The 26952-nt window shown below is 45.0% G+C and overlaps 1 protein-coding gene across 2 annotated transcripts in view; it reads right to left on the reverse strand.

Moving 5' to 3' along the window:
• The window catches only part of RAD54L2 (RAD54 like 2), a 168188-nt gene that overhangs the window by 110771 nt on the left and 30465 nt on the right, over nt 1-26952 (reverse strand). The gene's annotated exons all lie outside the window — the stretch shown is intronic.

Here is a 26952-nt window from a genome sequence, read left to right on the forward strand (position 1 = left end):
GGAACTTCTCTAAGAAAGGAAAGCTAACCGTACCCAAATCACAACATTCTCTATGAGTGTACTGGCTCTGAGTCATGTTTTGGTGACTGCATAGCTCAAACATCTCTTGGCTATTTTGACAAGAAAACACCTTAAAGTAACAATAACAACAAAACTATAAACCTTGAAATTCCCATTTGTTCATTCCTTCCTGCATCAACTGTTTCCTAAGCACCAACTCTCTATATTTCTTTATACATATACATATATGTGTGTGTGTATATATATGTATGTGTGGGTGTGTGTATATATATATGTACATATATATACACACAGAGTCCCCAACCTGCAATGGTTTACCTTACAATTGTGCGAAAATGACACACATTCAGTAGAAACTGTACTTCAAATTTTAAATTTTTCCCAGGCTAGTAACATATGAAACTATACTCTCTGGCAATGCTGAGTAGCGGCAACGAGCCGAAGCTTCCAATCCACCATGCTATCATAAAGTATGCAGTTTTCTGTGCTGCCAGATGATTTTGACTGTAGACAATGTAAGTGCTCTTTAGTTTATTTATTTATTTTTAGACAAGGTCCAGCTCTGTTGGCCAGGCTGGAGTGTGGGTGGAGTACAGTGGCGCAATCATAGATCACTGCAGTCTCAAATTCCTGGGTTCAAGCAATATTCCTGCTTAAGACCTCCTGAGTAGCCAGGATGACAGGCACATACAACCATGCCTGGCTAAGACAGTGTTAAGTGTTCTGAGCATCTTTAAAGTAGTCTAGGCCAAACTATGATGTTCAGTAAGGTAGGTGTATTAAACAAACTTTCAACTTACAATATTTTTAACTTACGATGCATTTATCAGGATGTAACCCCACTGTACGTGGAGGAACAGCTGTATATAATTGCAGGTGCTATTCTAGAGTTTGGGGACACAGAAGGAAGCAGAACAAAGCATGCAGGGAGTACTGAAGGCTGGTGTGTGGCAGGAGGAGCTGCTAGTTTATATAGGGGAGGTCAGTAAAGTTCTCACTGAGCAGAAACCAAAAGAAAGGAAGAAAGCCATACAGACATCTGGAGGGAGTGTGTTCCAGGTAGAGTGAGCACCAACAGCAGAGGAGGAGTGGCTGGGAGTACTCAGGAGCTAGAATTATGTTTTACCCAAGTTATTCATTCATTCACATTCAGTCCGTCATTTGTTAACCTGCTATATTATGTCTACCATGTGTCAGGTACTGTGCATGTCCGTTTGTCTCTCATCACTTTACCATTAGCTATAAAGGTCACTCCTTCTTGAGGGTTTAAAAAAAAAAACCATGGTAAAGAGGTGGCTAGTTGGGTAGCTCTGTGATAAAATAAATATAGCAAAATGTTAACTAGTAAGTTCACTGGCCAATTCTTTCCATTTTTTCTGTATATTTCAAATTTTCTTTTCTTTTCTCTTTTTTTTTTTTTTTTTTTTTGAGATGCAGTTTCACTCTGTTGCCCAGACTGGCATGCAGTGGCACGATCTCGACTCACTGCAACCTCCACCTCCTAGGTTCAAGCGATTTTCCTGCCTCAGCCTCCCGAGTAGCTGGTACTACAGGTGTATACCACCACACCCAGCTAATTTTTGTATTTTTAGTAGAGACGGGGTTTTAACATGTTGGCCAGGCTGGTCTCAAACTCCTGACCTTAGGTGATCCTCCCTCCTTGGCCTCCCAGAGTGCTGGGATTACAGGCATCAGCCACTGCACCCAGGCACAAATTTTCATACTAAAATCAGAGAAGAGGTAAATCATCTTTTTTTTTTTTTTTTTTTTTTGAGACGGAGTCTCACTCTGTCACCCAGGATGGAGTGCAGAGGTGCAATCTTGGCTCACCGCAAGCTCCGCCTCCCGGGTTTAGCCATTCTCCTGCCTCAGCCTCCCGAGTAGTTGGGACTACAGGCGCCCACCACCACACCCGGCTAATTTTTTGTATTTTTAGTAGAGATGGGGTTTCACTGTGTTAGCCAGGATGGTCTCGATCTCCTGACCTCGTGATCCGCTCGCCTTGGCTTCCCAAAGTGCTGGGACTACAGGCATAAGCCACCGAGCCCGGCCATAAATCATCTTTTATAAGACAAACTGCTGTAGATAAATACATCAACAATCAGATCATCCTCAAATTCCTATCTCCCAAAATAAAAACTGAAGTACAAGTCTCTAGTCATTTAACATAAAAAGTACTGCAGAACTGCAATCTCTTACTAAGCTTCAGATAATTTGAAACATAACATCTATCTTCTCCTGAACAGAGAAGAAGAAAAGCAAACTAGATTATTTAGAGTTTTGGAAAACTAGAACTTTAGGATTGTTCAGAGTTAGAAATAACAGGAATTAAGAGTAGGTGTGTCCAGATGGTTCATGTACTTAGCCTCTTAAGACAAAGTAAAAAACAGCTGTGAAAGGATCTAGTAATAAAATTTAAATTTTTGCATTAATAACTCACTTTCAAAAACATCTGCAAAGGGCATTAAGGGACAGGGGAGAAATGTGATCAACAAATACAAATTCATATAACTAATGCTGAGCTACCATTCACTTAGTGACCTGGCAGATTTTAAATCTCTGTAGAAATGACTATCCGGACGGGCGTGGTGGCTCACACCTGTAATCCTAGCACTTTGGGAGGCCGAGGCGGGCAGATCACGAGGTCAGGAGTTTGAGACCATCCCGGCTAACAGGGTGAAACCCCGTCTCTATTAAAAGACAAAAAATTAGCCAGGCGTGGTAGCAGGTACCCGTAGTCCCGGCTACTCCAGAGGCTGAGGCAGGAGAATGGCGTGAACCCAAGAGGCGGACCTTGCAGTGAGCCCAGATCGCGCCATTGCACTCCAGTCTGCGCGACACAGTGAGACTCCGTCTCAAAAAAAAAAAAAAAGAAAGGGCCGGGCGCGGTGGCTCAAGCCTGTAATCCCAGCACTTTGGGAGGCCGAGACGGGTGGATCACGAGGTCAGGAGATCGAGACCATCCTGGCTAACACAGTGAAACCCCGTCTCTACTAAAAAATACAAAAAACTAGCCGGGCGAAGTGGCGGGCGCCTGTAGTCCCAGCTACTCGGGAGGCTGAGGCAGGAGAATGGCTAAACCCGGGAGGCGGAGCTTGCAGTGAGCTGAGATCCGGCCACTGCACTCCAGCCTGGGCGACAGAGCGAGACTCCGTCTCAAAAAAAAAAAAAAGAAAGAAAGAAAGTAATAACTAACTATCCTGTGTCACTGGTTCATAAAGGAAGTAGTAAATCAATTAGCTATCAACAACTTTGGAAGTAAAATTTACTTCTTAATATTTGCAGTGAAATTTATTTCTGAATGTTAGTATATTCATCAATAACTACTCTGTGTTTGGAAGTCAATAGTTGTAATCAGCATAACCCCTCTCTTTCATCCTAGACTCCTTGAGATAAGAGTGTTTTGGCCGGGCACGGTGACTCAAATCTGTAACCCCAGCACTTTGGGAGGCCGAAGTGGGCAGATCACCTGAGGTCAGGAGTTCAAGACCAGTGCAGCCAACATGGTGAAACCCCCATCTCTACTAAAAATACAAAATTAACCAGGCATAGTAGTGCATGCCTGTAATCCCAGCTACTCAGGAGGCTGAGGCAGGAGAATCGCCTGAACCCGGGAGGCGGAGGTTCCAGTGAGCTGAGATCCCGCCACTGCACTCCAGCCTAGGCAACAAGAGTGAAACTCCATCTCAAAAAAAAAAAAAAAAAAAAAAAAAAAGAGTGTTTTCTCTGCAGTGTGCTTGGCTGATTTTAGAGAACCATTTTTAATTAGCAAGTACTTTTAGGTAATCTGAATGCCTGTCATTCTAGGGAAGAAATTGTGTGGTGGCAACAGAGAGAGACTCCCCGGCCCCTGTCCAAAAAAAAGGCAACAAAGAGCCTGGTATGGTGGTTCGCGCCTGTAATCCCAGCACTTTGGGAGGCCACGGTGGGGTAACTGCTTGAGTCCAGGAGTTCAAGATCAGCCTGGGCAACACAGCGATGCCCATATCTACAAAATATACAAAAACTAGCTGGGCATGGTGGCGTGCACCTGTAGTCCCAGCTACTTAGGAGACTGAGGAGGGAGGATCACTTGAGCCCAGGCAACAAGTGAAAATGGCAGAGGAAAAGCTGGCCTTGGTGGGCAGCAGCAGTCAACTGTATTCTGTCTCTAAGGGGCTTCACCCTCACACACACATACCTCTATGGGGGCATAGCCTTTCAGAACACAAGGCAGCCTTGATTCAGTACTCAGCTCTTAGAACTGTTAGACAGACATGGTTGGTGGTGGGGGGCAGGGGGGGGTGATAAAGAAAATAATCCATCTCCCTCATTTGCTCCTCATTCCAGGGAAAACACTGCTTCAATCTCCAGTGACAAGGAGCTCTGCCTCTAATGCATAGAAACCACAAGAGCAATAATGGGTATGTTGCACCTTAATGAGGACCTGTGTTCCTACAAAGCAAATTCTGGGAATCAAATTATATTTTAATGAAACTGGAGAACTAGCTATTTAAAGGAATTCTAAAGAGGACCACTCTGAAAAGCAAATATTCAACCCCTAAGTGTTTTAATAAGTCTGCAGTTTAATATATTGGGTTTGTTAAAAAGAGGCTGTAATTATTAAGAAACCCACAGACAATCCTAACCTAGCACCTCATGGCAATCTTGAGAGTGAAGGAAAATGTTGTTCGGCTTTGCTAAGTTCAAAGACAACAACACCTGTCAGTAGAGTGGTACCTGGCCAAGAATCAGCAGAATTAATCATGCAGGCACAGCCCTTAGAGACATGAGGCATGGCAAGGTGGGGATATTAGGACATAAACAAGAGGAAACACACACACACACAAAGCCTTTGTTCACAACGCAGACCACCAGACTTGCAGAGTTCACATTGAAATCGTAAGACTCCGAGCACACACGCTGTCTCATCATTGTGAGGCAGCTCATGAAATTTCAAAGATGTCATTATGGTCCTTGATAGCATCATGATTGTTCCTTTTAAATAAAAGGATCCTTCCCAGACTGCCATGTCCTCATTAATTTTGGTGACCTTGAGTAGTACTAAATTCTGTCAAATGATCTCAAAGCAAGTCCACGGCAAGCGCAAATGACTTGTTTTTTTCTTGAAGAATATCTACACAAAACACTGGATTTGAGCTAATTTACAAGGGGAAGAAAGTCTTTTAAGAGTAGAAAAACAGGCCGGGCAAGGTGGCTCACGCCTGTAATCCCAGCACTTTGGGAGGCTGAGGCAGGTGGATGACGAGGTCAGGAGATCGCGACCATCCTGGCTAACACGGTGAAACCCCATCTCTACTAAAAATACAAAAAATTAGCCATACTTGGTGGCGGGCGCCTGTAGTCCCAGCTACTTGGGAGGCTGAGGCAGGAGAATGGCGGGAACCCAGGAGGCGGGGCTTGCAGTGAGCCGAGATCGCGCCACTGCACTCCAGCCTGGGCGACAGAGCGGGGTGACAGAGCAAGACTCCGTCTCAAAAAAAAAAAAAAAAAAAAAGAGTAGAAAAACAGGCCAGGCATGGTGGCTCACTCCTATAACCCCAACACTTTGGGAGACTGAGGCAGGATAATCATTCGAGCCCAGGAGTTTGAGACCAGCCTGGGCAACATAGGAACACCCTATCTCTACAACAACAACAACAAAAATTAGCCAGGCATGGTGGTGTGTATCTGTAGTCCCAGCTACTTGGGAGGCTGAGATGGGAGGATCACTTCAGCCCAGAAGGTTAAGGCTGCAATGAGCCATGATTGCACCACTACACTCCAGTCTAGGTAATAGAGCCAGTCTCAATAAATAAATAAATAAATAAAAATTTTTTAAAAAGAACATCAGGAAAACATTCAGTCCAAAGCTTTGGTCAATACCCTTAAAAAATTAGACAAGGAATTTATATAATTTAAAGACAAAAGAAAGAGTTCAGTTACTCCATAGAGTATATATAGTATAGTATATACAGCACATATATATATATAGTATATGTAGTACTATATAGTACTCACCAAGTACCCACAGAATTCTTCCAGTCTGCTGAGAGATCCACCATGGATTGTTAAAGTTCTTTCCAAACACCTTCCTATGCAAAACAGACACTACTCCAATCACACCCAATGCATACTTCAAACCTCCATGTAGCCCAATGCCTTTTGAGTGTCTATCAGTTACTTTAAAAAAATTTAGATCACACAAAGCAGCCACAGAGCTAACCTGACATAACAGCTCAACATTTTACTTGGAAATATAAAGATGATTTTGGCAATTTGAAACTTAAGAGAAAATAAGAAACAAAAGGTGAACAAATGCATTCAAGACTTGGACCAGGGCCACAGGAGACAACTCTCTCCACAGGAGACAACTACCTCCGAAAGATAGCACGATGGAGCCTGGCCCCAGGGAATCAGAACCTCACATAGCACTAGACACATATTTACAGAATCAGTCAAGAAACCTAAATCCAGCCACAGCTCTATGAGTAACTAGCTGCATGACTTTGTGCAAGTCAGTCCTCCCTCAGCTTCAATCACTCCTCTTATTCCAACCCAGGGAGAAGCCTGAGTTAATCTTCAAGATCTCTTCCAGATTCTAAAACAGCAATTCTCAAAGTATGGCCCGGGAACCCCTGGGAGTCCCCAAGACCCTTTCAATGGAACTACAATGTCAAAATTATAGTTTAAAGAGACATTCAGGGCATCTCTGAGCCCACTCTGGCTCAAGAGGCTACCCCATTTAAAAAACAACAACAAAAAAAGCCATTCAAAGCGCAAGATAAAAAATGGATTTTTATGTTAACAAAGTACAAAAAAATTTCTTCAGGTAATTTTTTCAAACTCTGTATTACAATTAACCTTTAAGAAGCTACCACTTGTCAGCCGGGCGCGGTGGCTTACGCCTGTAATCCCAGCACTTAGGGAGGCCGAGGTGAGCGGATCACGAGGTCAGGAGATCGAGACCACCCTGGCCAACATGGTGAAACCCCGTCTCTACTAAAAATACAAAAATTAGCTGGGCATGGTGGCACGTGCCTGTAATCCCAGCTACTTGGGAGGCTGAGGCAGGAGAATCACTTGAACCCGGGAGGTGGAGGTTGCAGTGAGCAGAGATTGCTCCACCGCACTACAACCTGGAGATAAAGCAAGACTCTGTCTCAAAAAACAAAAACAAAACAAAACAAAACAAAAAACTTAGTCTTTGCTGTTCTAAGACTACAAAACTCTAAGATCTATGATCTCCTCCCTCAAATTTTCAGGTGTCACAAAGAAAAAAAATTTACTTTTTTTTTTTTTTTTAAACAGAGTCTTGCTCTGTCACCCAGGCTACAGTCCAATGGCACAATCTTGGTTCACTGCAACCTCCACCTCCCGAGTTCAAGCAATTCTCCTGCCTCAGCCTCTTGAGTAGCTAAGATTACAGGCACTTGCCACCATGCCCGGATAATTTTTTGCATTTTTAGTAGAGACGGGGTTTCGCCATGTTGATCAGGCTGGTCTCAAACTCCTGACCTCAGGTGATTCACCCACCTCAGCCTCCCAAAGTGCTAGGATTACGGGCATGAGCCACCGCGCCCAACCAAGAATTTTTACGTTTTAAAAATCTAATATGCAGAGGACCAAATTACATGTGAACATCATAAAATATCTGAACTGTTCCATATTGTCTTCAAATAGGCTGGACATGGTAGCTCACGCCTACAATCCCAGCACTTTAGGAGGCCAAGATGGGAGGAATGCTTAAGTCCAGAAGTTTAAGACCAGCCTGGGAAGCCCATGGTTGAGACTGCAGTAAGCTGTGATCGTGCCACTGCCCTCCAGCCTGGGAAACAGTGAGACAAAATAGTGTTTTGTCTCAAAACAACAACAGGCTGGGCGCGATGACTCACACCTGTAATCCCAGCACTTTAGGAGGCCAAGGTGGGTGGATCACGAGGTCAGGAGATTGAGACCACTGTGGCTAACATGGTAAAACCCCATCTTTACTAAAAATAGAAAAAACTAGCCAGGCGTGGTGGCGGGCGCCTGTAGTCCCAGCTACTTGGGAGGCTGAGACCCAGGAGGCGGAGGTTGCAGTGAGCCAAGATCACACCACTATACTCCAGCCTGGGCAACAGAGCAAGACTCCATCTCCAAAAAAAAACCAACAAAAACAACAACAACAAAATATAAGATTAATCTGATACATAAATGATATATGTATTTTACAAATGTGTTATTGATAGGTTATTTTATATACGTAAGTAGCCATCAAAGGCAAGCTTTCTCAATGACTGAAGTTAATGCTGTATTTGCAAAGTCAACTTTTTACCTTTACCACTGAATCTGCTATCCACAACTGGTTTAAAATGGACAAGAGCTGAGAGGTTCTCTGTGGCCCCCCTCAAGACTTCCCTGGCTTAGGCCCTTCAAGTAGGAAGTCATTGAATAGCACAACCGTACAGGATTATTCCCAGATGTTTTGAGTAAATAGACGTAAAGTTCTAGAAGGCCATTCTGAGGGGAGCAAATGAAAGGTTCGTTTCCTTCTCCATGTAATCATGGCCAGCAGGAAAAAAAAAAAAACCAGCAGAGTTGTGGGGGGTGGAGGGTAGAGAACAATTAGAAAGAGATGAGCTAAAGCAGGGACAACAGTTTGAGCTATAAGAAGCCTGTGTGACAGACACCGCTCCACCCTCTAGAATGCTGAGCTCTGAAAAATTCACTCACAAACACACACACAAAACAAAAAACATCAGACCAGTGTAACATGAAGTGATAAAAAGAGGAAAAAAATAAGATCTCTGGATACAGGGGATGACGCAAGAATGAGAAAGAAATTATTTGCTTGTGAACAAAGGCTTTGTTTGTGTGTGTGTTTCCTCCTGTGTATGTAGTATGTTACCATTCGACCTGTGAGTCCTATGTCTTTCCACACAGCTCTAACTTCTTAAGATGGTGATTACTGGCCAGGCAGAGTGGCTCATGTCTATTATCTCAGAACTTTTGAGAAGCCAAGGTGGGAGGATCACTTGAGCCCAGGAGCTTGAGACCAGCCTGGGCAACATAGTGAGATCCCATCTCTACAAAAAAATTTAAAAATTAGCCAGCATGCTAGTGCCCACCTATAGTCCCAGCTACTTGGGAGGCTGAGGCCAGAGGATCACTTGAGCTCAGGTGTTCAAGGTTCCAGTGGGTCATGATCATACCCCAGCACTGTAGCCTGGGTGACAGAGTAAGACCCTGACTCAAAAAAAGAAAGAAAAGAGAAGAAAAGAAAAGAAAAGAAAAGAAAAGAGAGAGAGAGAGAGAGAGAGAAAGAGAGAGAGAGAAAGAAAGAAAGGAAGGAAGGCAGGAAGGAAGGAAGGAAGGAAGGAAGGAAGGAAGGAAGGAAGGAAGGAAGGAAGGAAGGAAGGAAGGAAGGAAGGAAAGAAAGGAAGGAAAGAAAGAGGACAGAAGACTACAGAAACAAGAACCCACATGGCAGGGACATGGAGGGCCCACTTTTCTCAGAATTCCCTAAGCCTAAATCAGCCCTGAGTTCAGAAGAGCTTAAAAGCAGATCAGGTTTATCTGCTAGACAATGAGACTGAAGAGGCTTGGAAAAAAGCCAAGCCACGCTCAGTGTCTCATCCTTCCAACTCCCCAATCACCACTGCCTCCATTCTCCTTTACCAGTCTCTTCTCAAATTTCAAGCCCTCTGAGGATCCTCCCTCTCCTGAGAGCTCTATCACAGAGCCACAGAGCTCAGTCTGGGTGCTTTCAAGCCCAGACCAATACAAGCTGTGCACAGAGGAGATGTTTTGCCCTTCATAGCCGCACGAACATTCAGTATCAAATCCGTGACAAAGATTATATCTAGTCAAACTACTCACCAGACATGATCCCAAAAAGCTCTGTGGAAATAGCATTTCAACAAATCAAAGCTTTTAAATAAGACTTGCAGGAATTCTACATGAATCCTTTTATAATGCAAATAGGCACAGCGCCTCATGCCTGTAATCCCTGCAATTTGGGAGGCTGAGGTGGGTGGATCACTTGAGGCCAGGAGTTCGAGACCAGTCTTGCCAACACAGTGAAACCCCATTTCTACTAAAAATACAAAAATTAGCCGGGTGTGGTGGTGGGTGCCTGTAGTCCCAGCTACCTGGGAGGCTGAGGCAGGATAATCGCTTGAACCCAGGAGACAGAGGTTGCAGTGGACCCAGACTGCACCACTGCACTCCAGCCTAGGCGACAGACTCAGACCCCGTCTCGATAAGAATAATAACAACCACCGCTGATTTTCTGAGCTGACACTGGTCACTTTAGCTTTTCAATTACTAATTCTTTTAAAATAGCTACACCTACATGGTATACAGGTTGTTTCTAGACTACAGTTTTTCCTTAATTGGTATCTACTACAAATAAAAGTTTTAATGGATGACTACTAAGTTGTGATACATACTTTTGTATTTTCAAAATATTCTACAGAAAATAATATACTAATATTATTGCATTTGTATAGTTATTAACGCTTCTCCACTGTGACTTTGCCAGTGACTTGGGCATTCTATGCACTTAGCTTCAAGACAGGAGTAAACTCTTTTGGCTCTGCTTCTCACAGTTTAAAATCAATGGTAATGTTAGCTGCAGGCCCTTTGTGGTGCTTTGGGTATAAGACAAAAGATATTTGGTCTCTGTCCCAGGTTCCCAGCACAGAACTCCTAAAACCCTTGGAATTTCCTAAGTGATAGGAGTGTCTTTTGTTATTTACAATCAGCCCCTTTGGATCACACCAGAGTTTATGCTAATAAACTTAGGGGTGGGGCCCCTAGATAGCCTCAGGATGGGACTGGAAAGTCCTAGAAAGACCCTGTCCGTAGAATGACCAGGGACTACAGGATGGAACTTTCAGTCCCACCCACTGAACTCTAAGAAGTAGGGTTGTCAGGGCTGGAAATTGAGCTATATAAAAATTATTGAACAATGAGATTCAGAGCACTTCCAAGTTGGAGAACACATCAAAGTGCTGGGAGGGTGACACTCCAGGATAGGGCACAGAAGCTCTGCCCTCCACTCCCTCCATACCTTGTCCTTGGCATCTCTTCCACTTTGCTGTTCCTGAGTTTTATCCTTTATGAGAAACAGGTAAACCTAAGTAAAGTGTGTTCCTGAGTTCCATGGGCCATTCAGGCAAATTATTAAACCTGAGGAGGGGTCTTGGGAATGCCCTATTCATAGCTGGTTGGTCAGAAGTTACTGGTGGGCCTGAAAGAAATCAGGCACATTCCTCAGCCCCGGGCTCAACACAAACAGGCCCAGTACAAACACATCCCACCATATATCTCTCAATTTCCTGAGCCCAGTACAAACACCATATATCTCTCAACTTCCTGAGCCCAGTACAAACACATCCCACCATATATCTCTCAATTTCCTGACAAACACCACCTGGAAAATCCCCGATAAGGACACAGCGTTTGAGGTTTTACTGAAAGTGCGGGAACCAATAGAAAAACTACTAAATGTATAACTTAAAATGTAAACCAATTGTAATGCTGTAACCAAAAGAATTCCCTTGTTCCTCTGTAACTTTACTATCCTATTTACCTCGGGCTATAAAAGGCAAGCACTCGCATTGTTCGGGGCCCTCTTGTATGCTGTGGAATGGAGGGATCAAGTTTGAACTTGCAGTAAAAGATCCTTGCCGCTTGGCTTTGACTCTGGACTCTGGTGGTCTCCTTTGGGGAACAAACGGTCTGGGCATAACATCTGGGGGCTCGTCCAGGATTCCCCAAGCCCACCAGACCCCTGGTCAATGGATCTACCAGGATCGATCTGCTGATAGGTGAGCCGGCTCGTCTCTGTTTGTCTGCCTGTGTCTGTTCTGAACCTGTATCTGTGACTCGCGAGGTCTGAAACTGAAGCTGACGCAGTCCTGGCGGACGTGCTGCAGGGGGGCCAGTGGAGACCGGTGGGAGACGTCCCTTGGCTCTCGTCTGATTTAGATTTTTATCTGAACTGATTCTGACCCAGGCTTCCAGAGCGCGCTTGCAGCTAGATATTATTTATACGCCAGATTTCCTTTACAGGAATTCTAACCCATATTCTTTTACAGGAAGAGACTACAAATTATTACAGGATGGGTAATACCCAGAGCACTCCCCTATCTCTCCTTACAAGTAATTTCAAGGATGTTAGAGCAAGGGGCCATGATCTTAGTATGGAAATCAGGAAAGGAAAGCTAATTACTCTGTGCCGCTCCGAATGGCCTGCCTTTGATGTGGGGTGGCCACCCGAAGGGACGTTCCGACTTCCTGTCATCACTAGAGTAAAGTCCAAGATTTTCCTACCTGGGCGTGCGGGCTACTTGGATCAAATCCCATATATCCTCATATGGCAGGACCTTGTTGAGAACCCGCCTCCTTGGCTGTCCCCTTTCCAATTAGCCCCTGAACCCTGTAAGGCATTGGTTGCTCGGCCGCTAAAATCCAAGCAACCGACTGCCCCCCCCCATCCTGTTCTACCCGATAGCAGGGACCCACTGTCCACAGAACCCCCTCCGTACCCCTCCGGGCCCCAGGCCCCAGCCCCCCGGGCTGAGCCGCGGGAAGGAGCAGGTGAACGGGAGGCGGCCGGCGCACCCCCACCCGCTGAAAGTGAAAGTAACTCTGAAGGGCCGGCGGGGCGGACATGAGGGCGCACTTTGCAGGCTAGCCCCGCCCCAGCCACCTGACTCCACAGTGGCTCTACCCCTTCGGGAAATAGGACCCCCAGATGACATGGGAATCCCCAGGCTCCAGTACTGGCCATTCTCCACCAGTGATTTGTATAACTGGAAGACTCAGAGTGCTCGGTTTTCAGACAACCCCAGAAATTTAATGGCTTTACTGGATAGTGTCATGTTCACCCACCTGCCCACTTGGGATGATTGTCAGCAGCTCCTCCGAATCTTGTTCACAACGGAGGAGCGAGAGAGAATACAGGTAGAAGCTAGAAAGCTGGTCCCGGGGGACGACGGTCAACCGACTGCCAACCCCGACCTCATAAATGCGACTTTTCCTCTGACCAGGCCGGCGTGGGACTACAACACGGCAGAAGGTAGGGGACGGCTACACCTTTATCGCCAGACTCTAATGGCGGGTCTCCGGGCAACTGCTCGCAAGCCCACTAATTTGGCTAAAGTATACTCTGTTCTGCAGGGGAAGACAGAAAGCCCAGCTACCTACTTAGAAAGATTAATGGAAGCTTTTAGACAGTACACCCCCATAGACCCAGAGGCTCCAGGAAGTCAGGCAGCTGTCGTAATGTCTTTTGTAAATCAGGCAGCCCCAGACATTAAAAGGAAACTCCAAAAATTAGAAGACTTAGAGGGAAAACAGATTCAGGACCTCCTTCAGATAGCCCAGCGGGTTTACAATAACAGAGATACTCCAGAGGAAAAGCAATTTAAGGCTACTGAAAAAATGACCAAGGTCCTGGCAGCAGTAGTACAGAAAGAGCATTTACAGCCAGAGAACACCCAACCTAGGCGGTCCCCCAGACATGATAATCTGAGCAAAGACCAATGTGCATACTGTAAGGAAGCTGGCCACTGGGTAAGAGACTGCCCCAAAAAGAAACAACGAGGACAGGGACCCCCTAGGTCTACACCCATACTAGTCACTCAAGACAAAGACTGGGGAAGATGGGGTTCGGACCCCCTCCCCGAACCTAGGGTAACTTTGCAAGTGGAGGGGTCCCCAGTCCAGTTCTTGGTCGATACGGGAGCACAGCACTCGGTCCTAGTTAAAACTAATGGAAAATTATCCTCCAAGTCCTCGTGGGTACAAGGGGCCACAGGAATTAAGAAATACCCCTGGACAACACAAAGAACAGTAAACCTCGGAGCCAGGAATGTAACCCATTCTTTCCTGGTCATCCCTGAGAGCCCCTGTCCCCTATTAGGGAGAGACCTGCTAACTAAAATGGGAGCACAGATCCATTTCCTCCCTGAGGGGCCCGTCGTGACCAACTCCCAAAATCAGCCCGTGTCCGTCCTGACTATAACCCTAGAAGATGAGTACCGGCTCCACCAGGAGCGAGCAGCCCCTGACCAGGACATAGCAACCTGGCTCCAGCAATATCCAGGAGCTTGGGCGGAAACGGGGGGCTTAGGACTAGCAAAACACCGCCCTGCCTTGTTTGTTGAACTCAAGCCTGGGACAGACCCCGTTCGGGTACACCAATACCCGATGCCCCTAGAGGCCAAAGAAGAGATTGCATCACATATTCGCCGGCTCCTCGACCAAGGGGTCCTTCACCCATGTCACTCGCCCTGGAATACTCCATTGTTGCCAGTACGAAAACCTAGTAGCAGAGAATACAGACCTGTACAAGACTTAAGAGAAGTCAATAAGAGGGTTATGGACATACATCCAACTGTGCCTAACCCGTACACCCTCCTGAGTACCCTAAACCCTAAACATCAATGGTACACTGTTTCAGATTTGAAAGATGCTTTCTTCAGTTTGCCTTTAGCCCCTCAGAGCCAAAAGCTCTTCGCCTTCGAGTGGACTGACCCTGGGAGGGGCATAAGTGGCCAACTGACATGGACCAGACTGCCGCAGGGATTCAAAAACTCTCCTACCCTGTTTGATGAGGCCCTCCATGAAGACCTGGGATAACTTTCCTGCCCCCAACAACCTTAAACCCTGCCTCGCTGCTGCCCAACCCGGACCTGGACGCCCCGCTCCATGATTGCACCGAGATACTAGCTCAGGTGCACGGAGCTCAAGAGGACCTGCGGGATCGCCCACTTCCTGACGCTGACCTAGTCTGGTTCACTGATGGGAGCAGCTTCGTACACCAAGGCCAGAGGTACACTGGAGCGGCAGTGACTTCAGAGACTGAGGCAATCTGGGCGGAACCCCTGCCCCCGGGAACATCGGCCCAGAAGGCCGAACTGATAGCGCTCACCCAAGCTCTTACCTTAGGGGCAGGGAAGAAACTGACAGTATACACAGACAGCCGATATGCTTTTGCTATGGCGCACATACATGGGGCCATTTACAGGGAGCGAGGGTTACTAACGGCTGAAGGAAAAGAAATAAAAAACAAGCAAGAGATCCTAGCCCTGTTAACAGCCCTATGGAGACCAGAAAAATTGGCTATTGTACATTGCCCAGGGTCAGAAACCAACCACTCCAATTGCTCAAGGCAACTTTCTGGCAGACCAAACTGCAAGGAGTGTGGCAAAGGCTCCCAGCCAACTCCTTGCACTCCAGCTCCCTGATCCGGGCCCCCGGGACTTGCCATATCTCCCTGATTATTCAGAACAAGATCTCCAGTGGATCGACAAACTTCCCATGAAACAGATCCAGAATGGGTGGTGGACTGATACTAATGACCAAACCATCCTACCAGAAAAATTAGGACAACAAGTGTTAGAACACATCCACCGAACCACCCACCTGGGTGCCCGGCAGATGATAGACCTCATCAGATGCTCCAAGCTCAAAATCAGACATATAGCCAAGACGGCCAGCAGCATCGTGACAAGTTGCAAAGTCTGCCAGCTTAACAACGCCTACCCCCAATCCCAGGCTGCAACGGGAACAAGGCTCAGGGGAACCAGGCCCGGTATCTACTGGGAAGTAGATTTTACTGAGATAAAGCCAGGAAAATATGGGTATCGGTACTTACTTGTCTTTGTAGATACTTTTTCAGGGTGGACTGAAGCATTCCCAACCAAAAGGGAAACTGCTCAGGTTGTAGCAAAGAAAATTCTGGAAGATATCCTCCCCAGGTATGGCTTCCCCGTCCAGATAGGGTCAGATAATGGGCCGGCCTTCATCGCTAAGGTAAGTCAGGATCTGGCTTCCATCCTTGGGGCAAATTGGAAACTACATTGCGCTTACAGGCCCCAGAGTTCAGGACAGGTAAAGAGGATGAATCGGACCTTAAAGGAGACCTTAACTAAATTGACTATGGAGACTGGTGCTAATTGGGTGGTCCTTCTCCCCTACGCTCTGTTCCCGGCCCGTAATACCCCTTACAGACTGGGCCTTACCCCTTATGAAATCATGTATGGCAGACCCCCACCCCTGGTTCCCAGCCTAAAAGATGACCTGCTCAAGTCTGAAACAGAAAATGTCTCTGAACTCTTATTTTCCCTACAAGCCTTGCAGAAAATTCATCAAGAAATCCGGCCCAAGCTGAAGGAACTATATAAGACCGGTCCCCCACCGACACCCCATCTGTACCAGCCGGGAGACTGGGTCCTGGTCAAGCGACACCGACAAGAGGCCCTTCCATCGTAGACGGGATGAGGACTTTTCATATACATGGATAGTCAGAGACCCCTGGAACTCCCGCTGGACCACACCTCAACATGGGGCTGTATATTACTCCTCCGCCCCCACATGGCCTAGCAGTCACCTCTATCTGTGGCGAGGTCTAGTGCAGGTACGGCCCCTGGTCCATGGGAATATCCAACGACAAGAAAACAGACTAACACAAGACTTACGTCCTTTCTCCTGGTTAAAATTATTACAAGAAGGATTAGAACTTGCTAACCTTACAGGACTTCACAGCTTGTCTGGCTGCTTTCTGTGTGCCACTCTAGGGCGTCCACCGCTAACCGCTGTCCCTCTGCCATGGGGATCCTCTACCTCTGCCCAAGCTAACAACCTCCGAAACCTCTCATATGCCCCTATCCCTAACGTGCCACTATACCTAAACCCCAGTCAGGAGAAGTTTCCCTACTGTTTCTCAGGAACTAATTCCAGTCTCTGCAACATCACTGCAACGCCCCCTAGTACCACCCTAAGGGCTCCGCCGGGCATATTCTTCTGGTGTAATGGAACATTATCTAAGAACCTATCTGGTCCCTCTGGTACCAACCTACTGTGTCTTCCTGTCACATTAGTTCCCCGGTTGACTCTACTAACTGCCGGCGAGTTCCTGGGGTACACCGATAACTGGACTAGTACTGCTATTCACCCAGTCCTTAGACCGAGACCTGCACGAGCCATATTTCTCCCCCTCATTGCGGGAATCTCCCTCACCTCATCCCTCATTGCGGCCGGACTGGCGGGGGGAGCCCTAGGTCACACCCTCATAGAAAGCAACAAGTTATACCAACAATTTGCCGTTGCTATGGAGGAGTCGGCTGAGTCCCTTGCCTCCCTTCAGCGACAGCTCACGTCCCTAGCTCAGGTAACCTTGCAGAACCGGAGGGCCCTAGACCTACTCACTGCTGAAAAAGGTGGTACATGTATGTTTCTAAAGGAAGACTGTTGTCTCTACATAAATGAATCAGGGCTTGTAGAGGACCGGGTCCAACAGTTACGCAAGTTAAGCACAGAAGTAAAAACACGGCAGTTTGCTTCAGCTGCAGACCAATGGTGGAATTCCTCTGTGTTTTCCCTGTTAGCCCCCTTCCTTGGACCCCTGCTGAGTCTACTATTTCTGTTTACCGTAGGACCTTGTGTTGTTAACAGAATTCTACAGTTTGTCAGGGAAAGGTTTGACACCGTACAGCTCATGGTCCTCAGAGCCCAATACCAACCTGTAAACGCTGAAACAGAATGAGACTTATAAGACCCAAGATTAGCTCTAGAGGTACCTAAGAAAAGGGGGGAATGAAAGAAATCAGGCACATTTCTCAGCCCCGGGCTCAACACAAACAGGCCCAGTACAAACACATCCCACCATATATCTCTCAATTTCCTGAGCCCAGTACAAACACCATATATCTCTCAACTTCCTGAGCCCAGTACAAACACCATATATCTCTCAACTTCCTGAGCCCAGTACAAACACATCCCACCATATATCTCTCAATTTCCTGACAAACACCACCTGGAAAATCCCTGATAAAGACACAGCGTTTGAGGTTTTACTGAAAGCACGGGAACCAATAGAAAAACTACTAAATGTATAACTTAAAATGTAAACCAATTGTAATGCTGTAACCAAAAGAATTCCCTTGTTCCTCTGTAACTTTACTATCCTATTTACCTCGGGCTATAAAAGGCAAGCACTCGCATTGTTCGGGGCCCTCTTGTATGCTGTGGAATGGAGGGACCAAGTTCGAACTTGCAGTAAAAGATCCTTGCCGCTTGGCTTTGACTCTGGACTCTGGTGGTCTTCTTTGGGCAACAAACGGTCTGGGCATAACAGGCCAAGACTTCAGACTAGTGTCTAAAGTGGGGGTGTTGTGGTAAGACTGAGCCCTTAGCCTGTGGTATCTGCTCCAACTCTCGGCAGTGTCAGAATTGAATACTGTTGAACATCTAGTCGCTGTCCAGAGAATCGGACAATTGGTTGTTAATGCTGGAAACACTACGGTGCTGTTTGGAGAAGTGATTGTACAAGGATTTAAGTGGCAAATAAGGGTAAAAAGTTTCTATCTGCAAAGTGCAACAGAAAGTTTGAAGATTAATTTCTTGACTTCCCACATGTAAAAATAAACTATGGAACACAACAGGTAAACTGTACCTTTTTTTATCTATATACTACTTATTTAACTTTTTTGTTTGCCTGTGATACAGCCTCAGAGATCCTGAGAACACATGCCCCTAAACTGTACCTTTAAACTACTAAATGTCACATTTCTAGTTATTAATTTAATGACTTAGTCATTAAATGGTACAGGGGTTTGTAAATAGAAATACGTAGTGAGTTTCACCCCCTCAATTCACAAAGCAGGACAAGAATCTTACATGAACCAAATTTGTTTCAGATGTACTGTTTTCCATATTTTAAGTAATAATAAAACTGATGGCCGGGCGCTGTGGCTCACGCCTGTAATCCCAGCACTTTGGGAGGCCGAGGTGGGCAGATCACGAGGTCAGGAGATCGAAACCATCCTGGCTAATACAGGTGAAACCCTATCTCTACTAAAAATACAAAAAAAAATTAGTCAGGCGTGGTGGTGGGCGCCTGTAGTCCCAGCTACTCAGGGAGGCTGAGGCAGGAGAATGGAGTGAACCCTGGAGGTGGAGCTTGCAGTGAGCCAAGATTGCGCCACTGCACTCCAGCCTGGGCGACAGAGCGAGACTCCGTCTCAAAAAAAAAATAATAATAATAATAATAAAACTGATAATGAGAATTAGGAGAAAACTGATGGAAACAGGAGGAAGGGAAATTCTGGGCAGAAGAGGGCAGGTCCCTGGCAAGGGCCCCACCCTCAAGCCTGGAACCATGGCCCAAAGTGAGAACTTACATCCGTTTTCCCAATCAAATGTCTGCTTTTCCAAAACCAACCAAGGCCTGCCCTGCCCCCAATCCTGCACCCATAAAAACCCCAGGCTCGAGGCGGAGTTTGCAGTGAGTCAAGATCATGCAGCTGCACTCCAGCCTGGGTGACAGAGCAAGACTCCGTCTCAAAAAAAAAAAAAAAAAAAAAACAGGCTCAGCCAGCAGAGAGAGAAGCAGGTGTGCATCAGAGACTATGTTTGGATGTCACAGAAAAGCAGTTTGACTTCAGAGGGATAGCTTGATGGTGTAGCTTCGGAGAGGAGTCCAGCCAGGGAAGGCCTACAGAGAAAGATTACAGTCCCGCTCTGTCCCCTTTTCAGCTCCCCTTCTGGCTGAGAGCTACTTTCCTCAGCAATAAAAGCCCCTGCATTTACCACCTTCAATTCATTCCTGCAACCTCATTCCTCCTGGACGCCGAACAAGAACTCAGGTGCTATGAGGGTGGGTGCAAGAGGCTGTCACACGGACCCTCCGCTGAGCTGTTAACACTTAAGCCATCCACAGATTACAAAGCTAAGAGAGTACTGCAACACTTCCTCAGCCTCACCCGGGAAGCACAAGGGGTCGGGGAATTCCCTTTCCTAGCCAAGGGAAGCTGTGACAGATGGTACCTGGAAAATAGGGACACTCCCACCCTAATACTGCGCTTTTCCAGTGGTCTTAACAAACAGCACACCAGGAGATTATATCCTGCACCTGGCTCAGCAGGTCCCACGCCTATGGAGCCTTCCACACTGCTAGCACAGCAGTCTGAGACTGAATTGCAAGGTGACAGCAAGGCTGAGGGAGGGTGTCCGCCATTGCTGAGGCTTGAGTAGGTAAACAAAGCAGCCAGGAAGCTCGAACTAGGGGGAGCCCACCGCAGCTCAACGAGGCCTGCCTGCCTCTGTAGACTCCACCTCTGGGGGCAGAGCAGAGCTGAACAAAAGGCAGCAGAAACTTCTGTAGACTTAAACGTCCCTGTCTGACAGCTTTGAAGAGAGTAGTGGCTCTCCCAGCACAGAGTCTGAGATCTGAGAACGGACAGACTGCCTCCTCAAATGGGTCCCAGAACCCCGAGTAGCCTAACTGGGAGATACCTCCCAGTAGAGGCCGACTGATACTTCATACAGCCAGGTGCCCCTCTAAGATGAAGCTTTCAGAGGAAAGATCAGGCAGCAACATTTGCTGTTCTGCAATATTTGCTGTTCTGCAGCCTGCATGGATGATACCCAGGCAAACAGGGTCTGGAGTGGACCTCCAGCAAACTCTAACAGACCTGCAGCTGAGGGTCCTGACTGTTAGAAAGAAAATTAACAAACAGAAAGGACATCCACACCAAAACCCCATCTGTACATCACCATCATCAAAGACCAAAGGTAGATAAAACCACAAAGATGGGGAGAAACCAGAGCAGAAAAGCTGAAAATTCTAAAAATTAGAGCACCTCTTCCCCTCCAAAGGAACGCAACTCCTCGCCAGCAGTGGAACAAAACTGGACGGAGAATGACTTTGACAAGATGAGAGAAGGCGGCTTCAGACGATCGGCAATAACAAACTTCTCCGAGGTAAAGGAGGATGCTCGAATCCATTGCAAAGACGTTAAAAACCTTTAAAAAAAACAGTAGATGAATGGCTAACTAGAATAAACGCGTAAAGAAGACCTTAAATGACCTGATGGAGCTGAAAACCATGGCACAAGAACTATGTGATGCATACACGAGTTTCAGTAGCCAATTCAATCAAGTGGAAGAAAGGGTATCAGTGATTGAAGACCAAATGAATGAAATGAAGAAAGAAGAGAAGTTTAGAGAAAAAAGAGTAAAAAGAAATGAACAAAGCCTCCAAGAAATATGGGAATATGTGAGAAGACCAAATCTCCGTCTGATTGGTGTACCTGAAAGTGATGGGGAAGATGGAACCAAGTTGGAAAACACTCTTCAGGATATTATCCAGAAGAACTTCCCCAACCTAGCAAGGCAGGACAACATTCAAATTCAGCAAATACAGACAACGCCACAAAGATACTCCTCGAGAAGAGCAACTCCAAGACACATAATTGTCAGATTCACCAAAGTTGAAATGAAGGAAAAAATGTTAAGGGCAGTCAGAGAGAAAGGTCGGGTTACACACAAAGGGAAGCCCATCAGACTAACAGCAGATCTCTTGGCAAAAACTCTACAAACCAGAAGACAGTGGGAGCCAATATTCAACATTCTTAAAGAATTTTCAACCCAGAATTTCATATCCAGCCAAACTAAGCTTCATAAGTGAAGGAGAAATAAAATCCTTTACAGACAAGCAAATGCTGAGAGATTTTTGTCACCACCAGGCCTGCCTTACAAGAGCTCTTGAAGGAAGCACTAAACATGGAAAGGAACAACCGGTACCAACCACTGCAAAAACATGCCAAATTGTAAAGACCATCGATGCTAGGAAGAAACTGTATCAGCTAACGAGCAAAATAACCAGCTAACATCATAATAACAGGATCAAATTCACACATAACAATATTAACCTTAAATGTAAATGGGCTAAATGCTCCAATTAAAAGACACAGACTGGCAAATTGGATAAAGAGTCAAGACCCATCAGTATGCTGTATTCAGGAGACCCATCTCATGTGCAGAGAGAGACACACAGAGACTCAAAATAAAGGGATGGAGGATGATCTGTCAAGCAAACAGAAAACAAAAAAAAAAGCAGAGGTTGTAATCCTAGTCTCTGATAAAACAGATTTTAAACAAACAAAGATCAAAAGAGACAAAGAAGGCCATTACATAATGGTAAAGGGATCAATTCAACAAGAAGAACTAACTATCCTAAATACATAAACACCCAATACAGGAGCACCCAGATTCATAAAGCAAGTCCTTAGAGACCTACAAAGAGACTTAACTCCCACACAATAATAATGGGTGACTTTAACATTCCACTAGACAGATCAACGAGACAGAAAGTTAACAAGTATCTCCAGAATTTGAACTCAGCTCTGCACCAAGCGGACCTAACAGACATCTACAAAATTCTCCACCCCAAATCAACAGAATGTACATTCTTCTCAGCACCACATCACACTTATTCCAAAATTGACCACATAGTTGGAAGTAAAGCACTCCTCAACAAATGTAAACGAACAGAAATTATAAAATACTGTCTCTCAGACCACAGTGTAATCAAACTAGAACTCAGGATTAAGAAACTCACTCCCAACCGCCCAACTACATGGAAACTGAACAACCTGCTCCTGAATGACTACTGCATATATAACAAAATGAAGGCAGAAATAAAGATGTTCTTTGAAACCAATGAGAGCAAAGACACAACATACCAGAATCTCTGGTACACATTTAAAGCAGTGTGTAGAGGGAAATTTATAGCACTAAATGCCCACAAGAGAAAGCAGGAAAGATCTAAAATTGACACCCTAACATCACAATTAAAAGAACTAGAGAAGCAAGAGCAAACACATTCAAAAGCTAGCAGAAGGCAAGAAATAACTAAGATCAGAGCAGAACTGAAGGAGATAGAGACACAAAAAACCCTTCAAAAAAATCAATGAATCCAGGAGCTGGTTTTTTGAAAAGATTAACAAAATTGATAGACTACTAAGACTAATAAAGAAGAAAAGAGAGAAGAATCAAATAGACACGATAAAAAATGATAAAGGAGATATCACCACCAATCCCACAGAAATACAAACTACCATCAGAGAATACTATAAACACCTCTACACAAACTAGAAAACCTAGAAGAAATGGATAAATTCCTGGACACATACACCCTCCCAAGACTAAACCAGGAAGAAGTTGAATACCTAAATAGACCAATAACAGGCTCTGAAATTGAGGCAATAATTAATAGCCAACCAACTAAAAAAAGTCCAAGAGCAGACGGATTCACAGCCAAATTCTACCAGAGGTACAAAGAGGAGCTGGTACCATTCCTTCTGAAACTATTCCAATCAATAGAAAAAGAGGGAATCCTCCCTAACTCATTTTATGAGGCCAGCATCATCCTGATACCAAAGCCTGGCAGAGACACAACAAAAAAGGAGAATTTTAGACCAATATCCCTGATGGACATCGATGCAAAAATCCTCAATAAAATACTGGCAAACCGAATCCAGCAGCACATCAAAAAGTTTATCCACCACGATCAAGTTGGTTTAATCCCTGGGATGCAAGGCTGGTTCAACATATGCAAATCAACAAACGTAATCCATCATATAAACAGAACCAAAGACAAAAACCACATGAGTATCTCAATAGATGCAGAAAAGGCCTTTGACAAAATTCAACAGCCCTTCATGCTAAAAACTCTCAATAAACTAGGTATTGATGGGATGCATCTCAAAATAATAAGGGCTATTTATGACAAACCCACAGCCAGTATCATACTGAATGGGCAAAAACTGGAAGCATTCCCTTTGAAAACTGGCAAAAGACAGGGATGCCCTATCTCATCACTCCTATTCAACATAGTGTTAGAAGTTCTGGCCAGGGCAATCAGGCAGAAGAAAGAAATAAAGGGTATTCAATTAGGAAAAGAGGAAGTCAAATTGTCCCTGTTTGCAGATGATATGATTGTGTATTTAGAAAATCCCATCGTCTCAGCCCAAAATCTCATTAAGTTGATAAGCAACTTCAGCAAAGTCTCAGGATACAAAATCAATGTGCAAAAATCATAAGCATTCCTATACGCCAATAACAGACAAACAAAGAGCCAAATCATGAATGAACTCCCATTCACAATTGCTACAAACAGAATAAAATACCTAGATATCCAACTTACATGGGATGTGAAGGACCTCTTCAAGAAAAACTACAAACCACTGCTGAATGAAATAAAGTGGAAGAACATTTCATGCTCATGGATAGGAAGAATCAATACCATGAAAATGGCCATACTGCCAAAGGTAATTTATAGATTCAATGCCATCCCCATCGAGCTACCAATGACTTTCTTCACAGAATTGGAAAAAACTACTTTAAAGTTCATATGGAACCAAAAAAGAACCCACATTGCCAAGACAATCCTAAGCAAAAAGAACAAAGCTGGAGGCATCACGCTACCTGACTTCAAACTATACTACAAGGCTGCAGTAACCAAAACAGCATGCTACTGGTACCAAAACTGACATATAGAACAATGGAACAGAACAGAGCCCTCAGAAATAATACCACACAACTACAACCATCTGATCTTTGACAAACCTGACAAAAACAAGCAATGGGGAAAGGATTCCCTATTTAATAAATGGTGCTAGGAAAACTGGCTAGCCATATGTAGAAAGCTGAAATGGATCCCTTCCTTACACCTTATACAAAAATGAATTCGAGATGGATTAAAGACTTAAATGTTAGATCTAAAACCATAAATACCCTAGAAGAAAACCTAGGCAATACCATTCCGGACACAGGCATGGGCAAGGACTTCATGATTAAAACACCAAAAGCAATGGCAACAAAAGCCAAAATTGACAAATGGGATCTAATCAAACTAAAGAGCTTCTGCACAGTGAAAGAAATGACCATCAGAATGAACAGGCAACCTACAGAATGGGAGAAAATTGTTACAATCTACCCATCTGACAAAGGGCTAATATCCAGAATCTACAAAGAACTTAAACAAATTTACAAGAAAAAAATCAAACAACCCCATCAAAAAGTAGGCAAAGGATATGAACTGACACTTCTCAAAAGAAGACATTTAATTTATGCAGCCACCAGACACATGAAAAAATGATCATCATCACTGGCCATCAGAGAAATGCAAATCAAAACTACAATGAGATACCATCTCATACCAGTTAGAAAGATGATCATTAAAAAGTCAGGAAACAACAGGTGCTGGAGAGGATGTGGAGAAATAGGAACACTTTTGCACTGTTGGTGGGACTGTAAACTAGTTCAACCATTGTGGAAAACAGTGTGGTGATTCCTCAAGGGTCTAGAACTAGAAATACCATTTGACCCAGCCATCCCATTCCTGGGTATATACCCAAAAGATTATAAATCATGCTGCTATAAAACACATGCACATGTATGTTTATTGCAGCACTATTCACAATAGCAAAGACTTGGAACCAACCCAAATGTCCATCAATGATAGATTGGATTAAGAAAATGTGGCACATATACACCATGGAATACTATGTAGCCATAAAAAAAAGATGAGTTCATGTCCTTTGTAGGGACATAGATGAACCTGGAAACCATCATTCTGAGCAAACTGTCACAAGGACAGAAAACCAAACACAGCATGTTCTCATAGGTGGGAATTGAACAATGAGAACACTTGGACACAGGGTGGGGAACATCACACACCGGGGCCTGTCATGGGGTGGGGAAGGAGGGAGGGATAGCATTAGGAGATATACCTAATGTAAATGATGAGTTAATGGGTGCTGCACACCAACAAGGCACATGTATACATATGTAACAAACCTGCACATTGTGCACATATACCCTAGAACTTAAAGTATAATTTTAAAAAATAAAAAATAAATAACTTTCTAAAAGACAATTACAAGGAAGAAAATAAATATTTCTGTCCCTAGTTCTCCAAAGATTTAAACACTTAAAAAATCCCAAAACATCTCATTTCAAAGTACAGATTTGGGCCGGGCACAGTGGCTCACCTGAGGTTAGGAGTTCAAGACCAGCATGGCCAACATGGCAAAACCCCATCTCTACTAAAAATACAAAAATTAGCCAGGCGTGTTGGCACACCTATACTCCCAGCTACTCGGGTGTAGTGGTGCATGCCTGTAATCCCAGCTACTTGGAGGCTGAGACAGGAGAATCACTTGAACCCAGGAGGTGGAGGCTGCAGTGAGATTGTGCCACTGCACTCCAGTCTGGGCAACAGAGCAAGACTCCATCTCAAAAAAAAAAAAAAGATAGATTTGAAATATAACCTAACTGGGCCGGGCGCGGTGGCTCAAGCCTGTAATCCCAGCACTTTGGGAGGCCGAGACGGGTGGATCACGAGGTCAGGAGATCGAGACCATCCTGGCTAGCACGGTGAAACCCCGTCTCTACTAAAAAATACAAAAAACTAGCCGGGCGAGGTGGCGGGCGCCTGTAGTCCCAGCTAATCGGGAGGCTGAGGCAGGAGAATGGCGTAAACCTGGGAGGCGGAGCTTGCAGTGAGCTGAGATCCGGCCACTGCACTCCAGCCTGGGCGACAGAGCGAGACTCCATCTCAAAAAAAAAAAAAAAAAAAAAAAAGAAATATAACCTAACTGACCATTCTCTATAGTTAGTTAATAACAAATTAGTAACAAACTTCCTTTCCTTTAAGACACAATGACTTAGGGTTAAAAAGTCTAATTAAGCCTACCTTCTAAAGGGGTGAGTCTCTTTCCTTCTTCCTCTGAGCACAGCAGGAACTAGAACCATCTCTGAGGAAAAAGTCTCACTTGGCCTGTCTTTGGAAGGCTCTAGGCATGATCAATGATGTAAATAAACAGCACCCCACATGCAGGTAGAAACTGTACTCACCAGCTTGCCCTCCCTCTGTGTATGGATGTGGCCCAGTTCTGAAGAATCTTGTAAAGAGACTTATGTATCCATCTAGATTACATATTTCACTATTACTTTATGGACAAACTTATTCTAACCTGTGCCCACATTTTCTGTTTCTGTTTTAGGCTCCTACACACACACATACACACACACACACAACTCAGCATTGTAGAAATAAGAGAGCTTAAGATTTACAGCACCTTTTGCCGGGCGCAGCGGCTCACACCT

This window comes from Theropithecus gelada, chromosome 2, assembly GCF_003255815.1.
Source record: "Theropithecus gelada isolate Dixy chromosome 2, Tgel_1.0, whole genome shotgun sequence".
NCBI lineage: Eukaryota > Metazoa > Chordata > Mammalia > Primates > Cercopithecidae > Theropithecus > Theropithecus gelada.